Genomic DNA, 17,327 nt, shown 5'->3' on the forward strand with positions numbered 1-17,327 from the left:
CAACATGCATTCACGCCACCCAAAGGGAACTTTAAAGGTACGTCCCAGTTTCTGAGTGAACCATATGCGAGACTGTGGGGGTTTATTCAAATCCCCAACGCCACCGAAAGGAAACTTTAAAGGTACGTCCCAGTTTCTGAGTGAACCATATGCGAGACTGTGGGCGCTTATTCAAATCCCCAATCATTAGTGAGAGCCTAAACCCCGCCTTCCGCTCGTCAGAGGGTGCTGAACAGTGCCACCATTCATCATTGTTTGGTACTCGGCATTAATGCAATCACTTCGGAGGCCCGAGCTTTCTCGGTTTCCATAGCAAACGGGCCGCGCGACGGAGCCCTTACTTAGAAGCGGTGAGTGATTTGCCCGTGTTACTGCGCGAGATGTATAGTGTTGATTTTTTGTTCAGCATCAGCTGACATATTGTGCAATCTGAGACATGAAGTGCTAGGAGACTCGGTGAGATATTGGGAATGGTGCTGTTGTCGGATGGTGCAGAGGTTCAGCCGCGGCTTCTCAGAGTCCTCTTCTGTACTTACAGCACACGAGATGTGCTCTATGTTAAATGCGCACACAGCATAAGCTGCTTAAAACATACGGGTGCTGAAAGAGGGCGACTGCTCAGCTTAAGAAAAGAGACCAGCCACAACGAAAGGGACGTTTGTTGAGTTACATGCCTTCGTATTTCTGTTGCATTAGAAGACTTCAGGGAGCAGCTTTTTGATTTTAACTTGATGACAAGTTTCTACTTAGGTTTGTTTCTAATGCAATAATTCGCATTACAATAATGTATATTATTTAACGTGCTTCAAGGTGAACTTTTCCTTGGAACACATGTTGAGTCTGTGCATTAGGATGGATCGATAGTTAAACAATTGCATAACTTAAGCACACTACAATTAATGTTAGGAATTACTTTAAAGAATTCAAATACGGTGAACCACAGTTCTCATCCATTGCCAATTACTAAACATATGCTGTAAACATAAATGACTGGTATCTTCTTATAAGGTTATAGCAATTGGTTTCGCCAAGGGGCATCGCGCATGCACAGTAACTGCACATGGGGACGCTTTTTATGAATATTTCTTGTAGCGGCTTATGTTGTCTGTCAATTTAGCGTGTGCGTGCATGTTTACTTTCTCCTTTTCCTTCAGGGGGCGACTGCTATCATGAACTCTAGCGACACTTGAATTGAGTATTTTGTAATTAGCACCCAAAAAAACACATTAGATTAATGCAGACTGAACCGCCTCTTGACGCTGATCATTCATTGGCTATGCCAGAATTGCAGTGGAGTAACTTTTCTGAAAATATTGGGGGGGACATGACATCTGAAGAAAAGGTGCCCCAGCCAAATGAATGGGGACAAAATGGTGTGCCATGAAAGTTGGGGGGGCAAACACCCCTGTCCCCCCTAAAATTACGCCCATGCAGAATTGCGTTTCCTATAGTGAATGAACGTTGGCGTTTCTGGAGTTCCCATAAACTAGCAAAGTCTTCTTGCGGGTAGATGTGAGAGGGAAGAGCACTGCCCTGGATGGAACCCCGGACACTAAAACGTCTCCCAGTCCAGGTTTTGGTTCTAGTCGAGGGGATTGGTTGGAGCAATAAAGATGCAGGTATGGCGTCCAGGATTGGGGTATCTGAAGATTCTTTAGGTGAAGTACAGTTCGGCTCATTGGTGAATGTTTTTATGGACTATACCTAAAGTTTCAAATTTCCATTTTGCTACCAAAAGGGGCCAGTGTTTGTGTATTTGTTGGTGGGGGAGTTGGGGGGGGGTTACAAGGTGTCAGGTAATTGGCCACATTTCTTGAGATTAAGGGTGAGATGTAAATGTTCTGAAATGAAATCATAAACATGGAGACCAGCACAATGAGCACTTGCACGGACAAGTCAGGAGCTCATACATGACCCCACTACTACTGGAAGATCACATGGGGCTCTGGAGGGAGAGGGATGTGGCATGCAGCGCAAGAAGAGATTTGGAGACCCTACTTAGATGCAAACAAAGTGTACGTTTGGAGTACAAGAGGAACTTGGGATTTTCTGAGCAAAAGATCAGGAGGGTTCATGAAGTCAGAGAAATGGGCAAAAAAACGAGGATGTGTCCATGGTGAAAACCTGCTTTGATTTGGTTTAATTGGAGAGGGCTCTCTGGCATACAATGCGGATGGCTTCTAGGAGCACAGAGAATGCAGTGTTTTGTGGAAATCGGCCCACACAGTTTTGTTGCACTGACAGATGATTTCAAAGTTAAGGAAAGGGTGGTAATTAGGTGGAGAAGAATGCAGAGGTATGCCTTAAGAAGTAGGTGGATGGAAAGGGGAAATCCCTGAGGTACTCCCAAGTGGGGACGTAGCAGAAGATGAGAAGGTGCGCATTTCGATCGTTAGAGCTTTCAGGTTAAAATGCAGGAAGCCATTTTAGTGCCCAAGTTGATACATTAGCTCTACAGGTGAGAGAATATGGTGTGAACAATTGTATCCAAAGTGTCAGGCATATCAAGGGGGATGCGCAGAGAGAGGTGGGCTCTTGTTATTTGAGGCAGGCAGTAATGTGGATTCTGTCTCATAGGCAGAATAGAAGCTTACTTGGTTACAATGAAGGCGTGTCTTAACCTTGATATGTTTCTGGTTTTCTGATGTAGCAAGTCTCTGAAAACGTTGCCTGTGCCATGTGTCAGGATGGGAACTAACTAACTGGACTCACAAAGGGTGAAGTTCGATTAGCATGGTTTTACACACATGACAAGGGTTGGATGAATGCCCATGGGACGCAAATGAGGGACAATAAAATGGATGGCCTTATTGGCTATCTTTTGATACTGTGGTCAAAGGGGAGGGAAAGAAACAGAAGAGCAGTGTAGGGCATGTACAATGTATCATATTCTCTGGATGGACTTTGCATGCCCATGGCAGGACTTAGGTGCCTGTGTTCTGGGAGGGTGTCACCTCTTTTCGGCTGAGAATGTTGGGGTTGGATGAACTCCAGCAGGTACTATGGGAATATCAATGAAACATAAGAAGGATATAGCTTTGTCTAATGGACCATGATGGAGGAGTAACAAAAGGAGATGTGTGGGGGGTAATCTAAAGGGGACCCGGGGTCCCAGTCCAAAAGTCCAGTTCCTTTTTCTACACAATCCACACTTCCAGTGTTACAGCCCCATGCTGGCTATCTCCTGACCACTCACAGTCACAGGGAATGCAAGGGCCCCAGCATTCTTCCGCGGCTGTTTCTCATATTGTTCATGGACTCCAGATATGGCTTCTGGACTGTAAGCTTAGCACTGCTTTCCATGCAATATGCAAAAACGTGAGATACCCAAACTGATTATCCACAGGAATGTCACTCCCCCTCAACTCCCCTTCTCCCCACTGGAGTGCTTTCCAGATTGAATGTATTCTTACCCATCAGCCAAGGGACGCCTCTTTGGTCTAGAGCCCACTTCAAGTTCTGTGTGATCCTCATATATTTCTCCAGCTCACCCCAGGATATCCACAATCAGACTAGTGATCCTCTCTTCTCTCCTCCAGGCTCTCCTGACCCGTCCGTATGTGATCAACAGTCCCCAGCAGGCTCTTAGTCAGTCTCCTGATTGCTGAACTGTCCTGCTCAGGCTCCTCACTCCCTTTAGCTCTCATTATACACGCACCAGCCCTCCAATACCTTCCTTATCCCCCATCATCTGCCACTTTTTGCATCCTTATCTACTGTTTTGGCACTTTTAATTGCCCCAGTAAACCTCTTGCCTTGTCAACCCCTGGCAGTTACTGTCATGTGTGGTGGCTTTCATTGTTTGCTGTATTCGCAAATTGTTTGATTGGCTGATTGAAGGCTTAAGGACTGCTGCATCCATTTTGATGTCAAATGGAGCTGCCCTGTAGTCCCTGCCTCTCTGCCGTCTGCCATGGGGCGGACTGGGAACCAAAAGAGGCCCTGGAAATAATTTTCAAAGTGGCCCCATATTATATATTTTCAGCAAGCTCAACCATTTTCTTATGAGAAAATGTGGACATAAAAAATAGATTACCACACAAAATAGGCCGAGGGTGCAGATGCTAACTGGGAAATCTTCAGAGTAACTTATAGGCCAGTCCACGCTTGTGTCTGCTTCTCTTATCTCTGGGGAATGACTCTCTCAGTGTTCCTATCTTCGTTTGGCTTCACCCCCTTCAGGCCAGCCCGCATGGAGTCTGATAATTTCCTGCATGTGTATTTCTATGGAAACACTTCTCATTCTGACTGCTCACAACCTGAGTGCCCCCCTGAATGTCCCCAAACATGGTCAGTCCCCATCACCGTGATACCTTTGCCTAGAAGGCTGGAGAGTGGGGAGAGAGGCTCTGGGAAATGCACCATATACTTGTTGCTGACAAGTGACTGACACATTTACAATGGGAAATTAGCTGGTCATATCTTGTGGGCAGAGACTTCTTTAGGTTTGGCTGGAGCCAGTCAGAAGCTGATAATAAACACATTAAAAAAGAGGCACTGGGCTGGTAAAACGCAGTCACTTCATGCAAGCGGACTATGAGCCCGTTTTGTTTGTGTGTTCAATGTGCGTCCTTCTCTGAAATAGACAGTTTGTTTTTGTTTGTTTGTTTATTTTATATAGCGCTCCGGACCCAGGAGTAAAAGGGCGCTTGCCGTGAACAGGTTACAGCAGTACAATATATACAGGTTAAGCAGTTAACAAAAGAAGGGGTAGTATACAATATACAAACAGTGATATTTAAAGCAAGCGGTTGAACCTATATATGGTCTGTACACAATATACAATTGGTGCAGTGCTTAGTCTGTCTTGGGAATGGTTTTATCCAATAGCCAACTAATAACTAATTTCCTGAACTGTTGGAAGGATTTGGTCGATTTGATGTTCAGCGGTAGTGTGTTCCAAAGTTGAGGGGCAAGGACCGTGAAACTTGAGCCACCGGCTCTTTTAGAGGTATATCTGGGCACATTGAGGCAGAGAGTGTTGGACGATCTAGTAATTCTGGTGCTCTGCTTCAAGGTGAGTTTGTTAGTGAGATAGGGGGGGGGCTAGGTGGTTTAGGGCTTTGTAGCTGAGGCAGAGGGTTTGTAAATCAATTTTTTGTTGAATTGGTAGCCATTTGCAGGAAATTCTTATGTGGGAGATGTGCTCACGCCTCGGGATGTTAAGTGCTGCTCGCAGCGCGTTGTTTTGGAGAACCTTTAGTTTATTTATTATGACTTGGTTCGCTCCTAGGTAGAGGCTATTACAGTAGTCAAGCTTCGATTGTATAAGGGCCCTGGCCAGTGTGAGGCAGCTATTTGTGGATAGGAAGGGTCTGCAGGACCTAATTAGTTTCCCAGTGTAGGCGGTGGCTGAGGCGGCCATGTTGACTTGTTTACAGAGGTTGGTGTTTGCATCGAGGTAAAAACCTAAAGTTTCCACGTTTTTAACAACTGGGATGATGTTACCATCGATGATGAACTTGGAGTAGTCAGGACTAAGTTTAAGTAGGTTATTGGTAGATCCAGATGGTCCAGTTTATCAAAGAGAGGCTTTGTAAATATGTTATAGAGGGTGGGGGAGACACAAGATCCTTGTGGGACACCGCAGGTAATGGGGATGGGGTCTGCGGGAGCCGTAGATGAGAAGACTCTCATGGTCCTGTTGGCTAAGAAGGACTGTATCCACATGACAACAGAAGGGGAGAAGTGGGCAGCAGCTGAGAGGTGGTTGCAAAGTATTTGGTGGTCAACCAAGTCGAAGGCTGCTGAGAGGTCTAGAAGGAGTAGGATAGCTGCTTTATTTTTGTCCTTGATGTCATCAATCTGACTTTTAAGTTCAACAAGGGCAGTTTCTGTACCATGTTGAGGTCGAAAGCCAGATTGACGCAGGACTAGCAATTGATTAGACTCTAGGTAATCTTGAATTTGCACATAGGCGACTCTGTTGAGGATTTTTAGGAGGAAGGGGACTGTGGTGATTGGCCTGTAGTTGGTGGGGATGGCAGGGTCAAGGGATTGTTTTTTTAGAAGAGGGAGAACCCATGACTGTTTGAAGTTGTTAGGTACCGAATTGGATGAGAAGGATAGGTTTATGAGTTTGGAGATGAAGGGGGATAGGTCCCTCGCAGCATCTTTGATGATCTGGGCGGGGCAGCTGTCCCCTTTGCAGTTGGAGGGTTTAAGGGATGCTATAATTTTTTGGACTTTGGGTATAGTGACCATTTTGAACGTGAAGCCGGGTGTAGAATTGGTAGGGGTGGGTGTGTTAGAGGTTGAAACGTTATTGTTGGAGAGTTGAAGTCTTTTGGCCTCAATTTTAGTTTGAAGCCCAGTCATTTTGTTGGCCAGGGCATTTTGGATGCTAATGCACCATGGCTTGTCCTTCACGCAGGTGTCGGTCGGTGGGTTGGGGTTTTCTAGCTCCTTCAAAATGGTGAAGAGCTCTTTGGCGGAAGATTGTGCATTGTTGATTCTAACATTGTAGGCTTCCTTTTTGGTGAATATTATCTCTTTTTTGTAGTGGGAGGAGACGGTCATGAGATTGGTTTTGTTGTCAGCCAAGGGAGTTGTTTTCCATAGGGTTTCCAATTTAGCCTTCTGTTTTCGGAGTATTTTGAGTTCAGGTGTGTGCCAAGAGTTCAGGTGAGCTCTGGGTTTACCTCTGCGTAGCTTTAGTGGGGCACAGCGTTGATGGCCATAGTCATGGCGTCATTGTAGGTGTTAACCAGGAGGTTAAGGTCAGCAGTGGCTGGGATCGTGTTTAGGAGAGGGAGGACCAGTGGTGTCAGGGTCTCCGCCATAATATTGCGCTTGTTTCTAGTCGGGCAGGCTGGTCCGTGGGGGCTCTCCTTGGGGTTGGGGTTGTTGATGTCGAAAGGTATGAGGGAATGGTCAGTCCATGCCGGAGGTTGTGGGGTTTTGCAAGTGATATTGCAGTTATGGGCTTCGACCCAATCAATAGTTCTGCCTTTCTGATGGGTGGGTAGAGTGATGATTTGAGTAAAGTCATACTCAGATAAGGCGTTAGCTAGGGAGGCGGCAGGGGTGTCGTTAGGGTCGTTATACCCTAGATTAAAGTCTCCTAGAATGATGTTTTGGGAGTGGGGCTTAGAGTTCTCGGCAATGAGAGAGGTAATGTCTTCTTTGAAAGTACCTGTAGGGCCTGGGGGTCTGTATATAAGTTGCATAGTGATTGAACTCTTTGGTGTGGTTTGTATTTTAATGGTAAGGTGCTCGCATGATTTTAGTGGGAGGGATGTAATGGATCTAAGGTCGAGTGAGGATTTGTATATGAATGCTACACCTCCTCCGCGAGCATTGGGTCTGTCGGCTCTGAGGATGGAGTATTTGTCAGGAATGGCAAGAGTTAGGTAGGGTCCTGCTGCTTCATGTAACCATGTCTCTGTGGTAGCGAGGAAGTCGAGGTCTGCTGAGAGGATAAAGTCGGCGATTTCGGTGGGGTGAGCAACTAGGGATCTAACATTGAGTAGTGCTCCTTTTAGAGATGCATGTTAGTGGCATTAGCGCTCTTCTTATTGGTGGCGTTAGTCATGGGCATTATGGGCACCTTCCAAGTAGTGGTGTGGAGTCTAAGGCCAAGTCTGCTGTTGCGCGCAGAGAAGGAAGGGTTAGTAGTGGGGTGGTATCCTTGTGGCTTGGGAGGGTTGGTGACAGTGTAGTCTTTTTTAGTAGGGTTGGTGATGTTGGGTATGGTGTTAGCTGGTTGGTCGCTGACAGTTGCAATGTGGTATTGGTGAGTCTATGGGAATGGTGGTAAGGTAGGCAGGAAGGGTGTGTGGCAGGGGATGGGGTGGTGTCTTGGGCAGCCGAGTTTAGCTAATCCGCTATTGTATGGTATGTAGCTGTTGCTGCTACATTGTGTGTTGTTATCCATAACACAAAAAGGGAACATGGTGAGAATGAGCCAAGGGAGCATAGTAAGGAGTGTAGCGTCAGCTCGGCTGCTAGGTTGGGGGCAATTTCAATCAGGCAGCAGCAGGATAGGCATAGGCTAAATTCAAATTTGCTAATAAGTATAAGAATAGGCAATTTCAGTCAGGCAACAGCAGGATAGGCAAAGGCTAAATTCAAATATGCTAATAAGTATAAAAATAGGCAATTTCAATCAGGCAACAGCAGGATAGGCATAGGCTAAATTCAAATTTGCTAATAAGTATACAAATAGGCAATTTCAATCAGGCAACAGCAGGATAGGCATAGGCTAGATTCAAATTTGCTAATAAGTATAAAAATGGGAAATTTCAATCAGACAACAGCAAAGCCAGTTAAGAGCAAGTTGCTAATGTGACACAGGTGTGGGCTGGATACTTATGCTAGTGCAGTACAGGAACCTGACACCGTGGATATTGATAAAGGTTGCACAGGGATAGTGGTTGGTAGGTGGTTGAGTAGATACAGGTTGTGCATTGATACATTATATGGCAGTTCGTGGGCACAATGGTGCAATGTGGACAGTGTTAGTAGGTGCATGTGCACCGGGTCCGTGATGGCCGGGAGCAGTTCAGGTCACTGTAAGATGGAGGGATGGTACTGGGGGGCCAGGGGTCGTGGCCCTAGGCTCGACGGCGTAGACAGGCTTCAGACAGGCCTTCGTGGTGGGCCAGCTCCAAGCCTGCCGGCTCGTGGTTGGCTTAGATGTAGGGGCGAGGGGCCAATCAGATGGCTCGTGGTGCCATGGGGCCGGATGGGCTAATGTTGGCGTAGCGGTCGGCCATCTTGGAAGGTGGAGGAGCCTCGTGGGTGCAGATGGTGGAAAGGTGCACTCCAGGCAGTAGAAGGGCAAGGCCCAAGTCTGGGAAGGCAGAAGGGGAAAACCAAATTAGTTTCCTCCTTATGCAGTTCATCCTCTTTTCCTCTATATCATATCTTTCTTTGAACATATTTTTCAGTTTATCCTTCTCTTCCAATTTTCTATTATAACCCCCTCCTCCTTCTTACTAACTTTCTTTTTACTTAAACTGTGCTGAGTATGAACGCCGTTATAATGATTATCATTCACTTCTCTTTCTCTCACTGTCCCTTCAGTTGACCTGAGCCGAGGCTGCCCTCGGGCTGGTTGACATACAGTAATACGTCATCCGCATATAGAGAGATTCTATCCCCGCATCCGCGTACTCTGTTCTAAGGAAGGCCGCCAATGGCTCCAGTGCTAGGATATATAACATTGGCAACAGTGGGCATCCCTGTTGCTGCCCCTCTGTACCTCCCACACCTCTGATATTTGATTCCGTGTCCTCACCCTCGCGTTAGGCACCATATAAATCAGTTTCACCCACCTCATGTAGGCCTTGCCGACACCCCAAATCGCTCAAAAGCCCTCATGAGCCAGTCCCACCGGACCGAGTCAAAGGCCTTAACTGCAGCCAGGGAGGCCGCTGCACAGCCTATCTCCCAGTGGTTTGTGCCATCTATTACGTGACGTAATGTTCGCAGATTCCATGAGGTACTGCGCCCCAGGACTTATTCAGTCTGGTCCTTGTGAATCAGGCCCCCTGTCACTGTCCTGAATCTGCTTGCCAGTACAGACGCCAATATTTTGCGGTCCTAATTCATCCTAGAGAGCGGTCTGTAGCATCCACAGATTTGCAGGGGCTTCCCTGGTTTCAGTATAGGTACTATTGTGGAGTCCCTGAGGCTACTGGGCAATGTTCCTGCTTCGTATGCATCTGTGTATGCCTCTAATAGTCTAGGCGCTAATGCCTCTGCGTAAGTCTTGCCAAATTCGCCAGGGAAGCCGTCCAGTCCTGGTGTTTTGGCGGTTGGGAGGTCAACCATCACTATCATAATTTCATCCAGTGTCAGTGGTGCATCCAGTGCAGCTGCTTGCTCCCTTTCTAACTGTGGCAGGTCTGTCTGGTGCAAGGCGTCTTCGATGTCAGTATCGTTCATGTCAGTGTCCCTTGAGTATAAGGATTTTATAGAATCTGGCAAATACTTTATTCATTTCCCTCTGCGTTTTAACCACTGTCCCATCCTCCTGTGCTATGGTATTGATCATTTCCCTAGGTTCTTCGCTTCTACATAGCCATGCTAGCAATCTCCCTGTTTGGTGTCCTTCCCTGTGCATATCTGGGTGTACTTCGTGTAATACATTCTTCCTAATCTTTCCCACTCTGCTATGCATTTTTGACGCAGTTCTATCAGTCTTGCCTCGCTCGCATCGATCCCTGCAAATACATTTTGATCCTGTGCTATGTCTCTCTCCATGCTGTCCAGGGTCCTCTGGAGATCTGCCCTGAGGCCGCCCATTTTTCCTATCACTGCACCTCTCATGACCACGTTGAAGGCTTCCCACAATGTCCCTATTTTTGCTCCAGTGCCCAAGTTAGTGTAAAAATATTCTGTTATCGTGTCTTCAAGTTGGTTTTTGAAGACGTCATCACCTAGGGCTTCAGCCCGCATTCTCCAGGTTGGTATCGGGTCCCTATGGGTGTCTGTTTTCCAATATGTTGTCAGTGGAGCGTGGTCCGAGAGGACCATGGCCTTGTATTGAGTTTCCTCAAACTGACCCAGCGTTTCAATGCCTGTGAAAATATAATCTATTCTGGTATGCATTCTATGTGGTGCTGAGTAGTGCGAGTATCCCCGTGTCTCCCCATGTGTCTCTCTCTATACGTGTACTAACTGCAGGTCACTCAAGAGGGCACCTAATATTTTGTCTGGCAGCGCCGGTTTCTTGGTGCTTCTCATCCAGCCTATCTAATCTGGGGTTAAGGATACAATTAAAGTCACTTCCCCACACCCTGGTTGCCTATATGTGTGTGGTCAGTCTGGGGTATAGGGAATTGAAGAATGTAGTTGCATCATGATTTGGGGTGCATGTGTTTATTAAGCATATTTCTCTGTTTTCCAGTAGGCTGTGCATCACAACCATCCTTCCTGCATCGTCTTTTTTTAATTCTAGCACCTGAAAGGGGACTGTGGGGACTGTCCAGACCAGTACTCCTCTTGCGTATGCAGAAGATGTGGAACCATATAGCTCCTTCGATTTCCTAGTCGGAACATACTTTTAATGATTCTCCTTCACTTCTCTTATCACTTCTTTATTAGAACGACAAGTATGAACATGTTTATAATTCTGTTTCACTTCTCTTATCGCTTCTTTGTCATCACTGAGACGAGTAGGAACACGCATGTAATAATCTGCCATCCCTTACCCAGGTCTCCCGCTTTCCCCGTTACCTGACAACCCCGGGGGAATACGTCACTCAGATTTTTCTTCGTTCAGGTCTGGCTCTCGTCTTTGCCTGCCCAACTTCATTTCTTAGTTTGGTTTCTCATCCTTCATCTCTTTGTTTTGGATGGCTTTCCGGTATTCCATATACTGGGATGTCACATTGCTTCGTCCACGTCCTGGTCTCGGTGTTGTTGTAAGGACCTCCGGGCCGTCACAGTTTCTCTGTGGTCACTCCACCACTTGTAGCTGCTCGCGCTTCTTTGCTTAACGGACGCAATGCATCCAGCTCTTAAGCTTTGGCTCCCCAGCTTATTCAAACTTTGCAGGCTTCCTGGAGTTTACCGTCTCCTCCTCTTTGAGTTCTGATGTAGCCGCAGGACTTCCCTAGCTTGTCTCGCTCTCTCTCAGCTTCCTTCAGGTTTTCATTCTCCTTCTTATTTTCCTCGTCCCAATAATATGATGTTTTCCGTGTTAAAGGGATAGGTACAGTTTCTGTTTTTCAATGACATATTCTTGCTCTTTCCTCAAGTAGACATTTGTAGAATATGTCTGAGGGATCCTTAGGGAGTTCCTCACAAGAACGGTAGTCCTTGTCCTCACACAGGGAGTCTCTCCCTATGAGGTCCCCCTTGCCTCTACCCTTAAGGAGGGTGTTGTAGAGCGTGCTCAGCTCCATGGCCTCACAGGGGGCGGGGGGAACTCCTGCTTGAGGAGAAGGGACGAATTCCCTCAATTTGTCACATACCTTTCCAGTGGCTTCCCCTTCTTCATTTGGCCAATCCTTTTTGGATCTTGTTGTTGAAGTAGGGAATACAGTTCTCTATATTTTCTGAGATCTGTCATTTCCCCAATTCCATATTGGGATGTAGGACAGGTTGATGGGCGCTTTCCAAAACTTTAACGAGGAGAAGGGAGCCTTGATGTTTTGAACTTTAGTTGGTTTTAAAATCAGTTGGAAAGTCAGTGCCTATTATGACTTCTTCGGGTAGACCTGGCACTAGTGCAGATCTTAATGATATCTGTTGATTTCTTTCCTCCAAGGCTAAAGATACCTTTGGATAGGCTTCCACATCTCCGTGGACACATGCTATTTTTACAGGCTGACTACCTTGTAGGTCTTCTGGATATAGTAAATCTGCCCGCACTGCAGTTTGTTTACTTCCTGCATCTATGAGCATGTTAGACTTTACTCAATTCGCAAGTATGCTTTCATGAGTCTTAAACTGTTGGAATCTGCAATAATATATTTCTGATTATCAGGCTCCAGCTCCAAGTCTTCCTTTCCATCTTCCCAGGGTTCTGCTGATATTGGTTCGTCCGACTTGTTTGTGGGACAAAATCTAGCTATGTGTCCTGTTTCCCCACAGGGTAAGCATGTTGTAGTGGTGGGGAAGGGAGCTTTTATTTTTCCCATAGCTTCTCAACAGTATAGGGGAACTTTTACTGTTGTTATTGGGAACATTCTGTGATGGGTCGCCTCCTTATTAGTATTTTTTCATGGTGAATTTGTTCAGTTTTTACCCTTTTTCTAGGTTGGGTTTCTTTCTTCCCTTTTCCTGATTTTCCTGGGTGTCTTAAATATTTAGCTGCTTCGCCGTGGGCTTATTTAAATAGCCACATCCCAGGAAGGTTTATGATGTTTCAGGACATCTCATTGTTAGGTAGGAGGAAGGGTGTTAGTACATTTTCGAAGGGCCAACGTTTCAAGCACGTCTGCTAGTGTTTTCCTTCCTAGCATTCGAGTAGTTAATGAAGGATCCACAGGTAAAGAGAAGTTTGAATTGCGTGCACCATATTGGGGACTGGGGTGACGGCGATTTAGCGAATTGGCACAAATATAATGTAGTTAATGTGAATGGGATACATTTTACTTTTCGGGTTATTTGTGTGAGATTAAACATTTTTAGATTTGCATGCGCGCAGCAACATAATGATAACTTTGTTGATATGATATAGATACAATATAAATGCATGGAGTGTCACTCAACCTTAATGAAAAGCAAAGAGTTAAATATGCGCATGCAAGATAGAAGGTTGTGAATGGTGATTGTGATGAGGGGACGCAGTATTCTATAACACACACATTCATGCATTAACATACATAGACAGGAAGCTTTTTGAGGAGATAGTTTGGGGATATTATAGGTAAATGAATCGGTGTGCTGTGTGCCCCCTCATTGTGCTGAGTTTGTGTAAATCACTGGTTCTGTTGCGAGGTAAAACTCTGAATGGCCAGCAAACTGGTTTTATAAGATTGAAGGCTGCGCAGGAGAGATGCGGTCAGTTTTGAGCAAGCCTGTTTTAAGGTCTGCTGTTATTGAAGAAGAGAGATGTAATCTGTGTAAGTACATGGGAGCCTGTTATTGAATGACAGCAGGATTTCAGCCACCTGGTAGGGCTGGGTATAGGGTCAGACAATTAACCTGATGCAAGGATTGCTTCCGGGGAAGGTGCATCAATAGATCATGGATTTTCAATTGAGTTGTCAGAGTGTGGGTTGAGACCAAGTGGGCTGGAATGGTAAGTTGCATAGTTTAGAATGAAACATAGACACCAACAAGTTTGGGAAATAAAACCAGCAACAATAGATCAAAAGGAAGTTTGTTTGTTCCCCTCCTCTTCACATCAATGGAATTTCTATAGAATGTGCATTAAAAGTAGGGTTAAAGGTTTGTAACCAGATGGAAACTGTGATAATTGAAACGGTTTGTATGTTTTGTAAACTGTGTAACTAGGAAAAGGGGCTGTGACCAAATATGAAAGGACCCCAAATAGGTGTGTAGTGTAAATATGAAACATGCAATCATAATTTTAAAGAGGATGGTGCTTAAATGAATGTATCCAATGAGAAGTGTGGGAACTGAAGGGAATATGGTTACATTGTATAGGTTTAACCAATCGTGTGGGGTTGGCTTTGTGACAAAACCTGTGAGAGTGTTTTAATTGTTGCAAATTGTATAAAATGCATGTGCATTGTGTGCTTCAGGGAGACTCTGGCTAGTTTAACCCATTGATGTCATCTAGCCTCTCCCAGCTGTTTTTAAATAAACGTGCTTTATGGACAAACACGCACTTACTCTTGTGGGTGGGGCTAGCAGCTATGCTGCGAGGTCACACGTTCTGTGAGCTCCCGCCATATTCTCTAAAGTTGATTAGCCCTATTTATTTATTTATTTATTTATTCGTTCAGATTTGTAGAGCGCACGTCAGCCCGGGGGCATCGTGGCACTTGTTACAGACTATGGGCCTCATTACAAGTGCTCCGGTCTGGAATTAACGCAGCCGGTATAAGCATACCGACACCATTTCCACGTCCGCCTAATCATGACCTGCGAACCCGGAAATTGGACCACCAGCAACCGCCACCGCGTAGTCAAAGCTCCCGTAAACTCCGCCTGCACGGAAACTCTGTTGCCGCCAATACGAAACACAGCGAGCATCACAACTAGCGTGGACATGGAAACACTGACAATAAAATGGCGGTAAAACCGTGATCACGGTGGCGGTACCGCCGCCACAGCGAACATGACGTTAAACTGTGCCTAGTGTCCTGAATCAGGCCACAGGTGCACCAAATCAGCCCAGCTGGACCCAGCAGGCCACTGGGTGCGTACAAAAGGGCCACACCCAGCCCAACTCAAAACAGAACCATGCAGGCAGCAGCTCTAGTAGCATTGGGACTGGGCCTACTCAACCAACAGGCAGCACTGCACATGATGGCAGTAATGTTGCAGAGGAGGAGGAGGAGGCGGAGGCGTAGGAGGCGCAGGCGGCAACCAACTAACCCTATACCCATGGCAAACCCCATTGTCCAGCCGGCAGCACCCTGCAGGCAGCCTGCAATACCACGCATCAGGGCCTCACCCTGGAACCTCACCCCAGGACAGATCCAAACATTATACCGGCTGGACCGTCCAACAATCCTGTACATCACTGGCCTGATAGAGGACGACATCAGCAGCCACATAGACACCCCCCCGCCTTCCCCCCCTCCTGAAGGTCGTGTCTGTACTGCACTTTCTTGGCACCGGTACCTATCAACACACAGTCGGTGAGCTGCACGGCCTATCACAACCCTGTTTCTCAATAATCCTGGTTCAGGTACTGGATGCCCTGTTGCGCCATGTGTCTGAACAGATTGCCCTACCCTGTACCCTCCCCCAGGTGATTGCCACCAAGTTGGCCTTCCATGCCATAGCAGGCATGCCAAATTGCATAGGTGCAGTCGACTGCACCCACATTGAGCTGACAGTACCACGTGCAATTGAAATGGTGTTCCGCAATAGGAAACAGTACCACTCACTGAATGTACAGATGGTATGTGATGCGACGCAAGTGATTACACATTGCTGCGCACGTTTCCCGGGCTCAACCCATGACTCAATGGTACTGCGGAATTCAACATTGCCACGGTACATGGAACGCTATGCTGGACAAAGCACATGGCTATTGGGTGAGTACAGCTGCCAATGCTCCGGAGCTGTGTAACTGGGGTGTGTGTGTGTGACCAGGGGAATGAGCTACGTGAGTGGGCTGCTGCGACTGCACATGCACCCCCCCGCCCATCGACTGAATAGACAGCAGAACCCAAACTTCACAAAGCAACACATGACAGGTAGCCACAGTGTGGCCGTACACACCCTGCCACCTGACATACACAGCCTGAACTCCCGCTGGCACACACACCTGGAGCCACAGCAAACCCCCCCCATAATATGCAACACAGCACTCACAATGCACATGATGGCTGTACATGAGACATCCTGCACCCACTATATCATCACTGTGGAGTGACCCTGCCATGTGTGCACATCACTGCACAATTCCATACTCACAAGCCACATGCACACCAATGCATTGGTCAATGTCCAGCTGCCAACCCCCACTATGATGGCCATAGAAGATTAACACCCATCAGTGAAAACACTGCATGACACATACGCATGAATGACCAATGACACAAGATTGCACTGCATCTGATGAAGACATGATACTACCAACACTGACATGTCTCCCACATCCACATCCCATGTAGGAGATTCTGGATATGCACTCATGCCATGGCTGATGACGCCTGTACAGAGGCCAAGGAACAGGCATGAGGATGCGTACAACAGGGCACATGTCCGCACACGTGGCATGATTGAGAGGACATTTGGACTACTGAAGGCCCGGTTCCACTGTTTAAGCAGATCTGGCGGATCACTGCTGTACAGCCCAGTGAAGACGGGTAAAATTACGCTCGTTTGTGCCATGCTGCACAATCTGTGCCAGCGCAGGAACATTCCAATGCCCCCAGACGGAGATGATGAAGATGGGGATGGTGACGGAGACGGAGACGGGGATGGGATGGCACAACCACCTCCTGGGGGTCCACTAGATGGACAACGAGCACGGGATGCACTGATTCGCATTTACTTTTGAGAGACAGCACATCCACAGCATTTCAGGGATATGGTGATGCCACTAAATTAATAAAGGGTATTTCCGTGACCAAATTCTAATTGGGCCTACGGGTCGTCCATGTGTTTTCAGGCATGGATCTGTCGTTCGTAGAAAATTTACATATGGACCTTACCCGACTTTTCATCCACTAAACAAATGATAAATCAGGCTGCTGTACACCGACATTAGGTGATAATCCTATCACTTGCCCCATCGCCCTGGCTGACCTGCTTTTGCGGCACTAAATCATATCCCCCGCCCCTGAGCCTGACATCAACAAAGCATTCAAATTCCCCACCTCTCGCCGTGACGTTACTGGGCTGCGTAGCCAAACGCGCCCAGTCGACTTCTACACGACTTCACACAAAACCCGTAAAACAACACAGATCATCTCACAACACAGCGTGCCACAATTTGGAATATGAAACTGTGGTTTAAAAGCAAACAGCAAGATTGTACAATTGGTAAAGTACATTTATTTGACGTCAAATGTTTAGAGAATATTCAGTGATTCGCATTTGTCTTTGCTCTCGATCCGCAAAAGTTCATCTTGAGTCACGTGCTGTTCCTTAGCGGTACACAGGGTGTTGTTTTACGATAATAGAAGCACTATGGTCGCACTGACAATCGCAAGGCTGTTCCAACAACGAGGCACTACACCACCGTAACAGTTGGGATGTTGCTTCTAGCGGCTAGTACCGCG

General features: G+C 46.7%; 1 protein-coding gene across 2 annotated transcripts in view; it reads left to right on the forward strand.

Annotated features, from left to right (window-relative positions):
• Positions 1-247: 247 nt before the first annotated feature.
• Positions 248-17,327, forward strand: part of SPDL1 (spindle apparatus coiled-coil protein 1) — a 739,625-nt gene continuing 722,545 nt past the window's right edge. The window contains exon 1 of one of the 2 annotated variants that reach the window (XM_069654308.1): positions 248-350. The gene's annotated coding sequence lies outside the window, so the exon portion shown is untranslated. The remainder of the gene's footprint in view (positions 351-17,327) is intronic. The other variant, XM_069654305.1, reaches the window with a different exon arrangement.

This window comes from Ambystoma mexicanum, chromosome 3q (assembly GCF_040938575.1).
Source record: "Ambystoma mexicanum isolate Mex_15411 chromosome 3q, UKY_AmexF1_1, whole genome shotgun sequence".
Lineage (NCBI taxonomy): Eukaryota > Metazoa > Chordata > Amphibia > Caudata > Ambystomatidae > Ambystoma > Ambystoma mexicanum.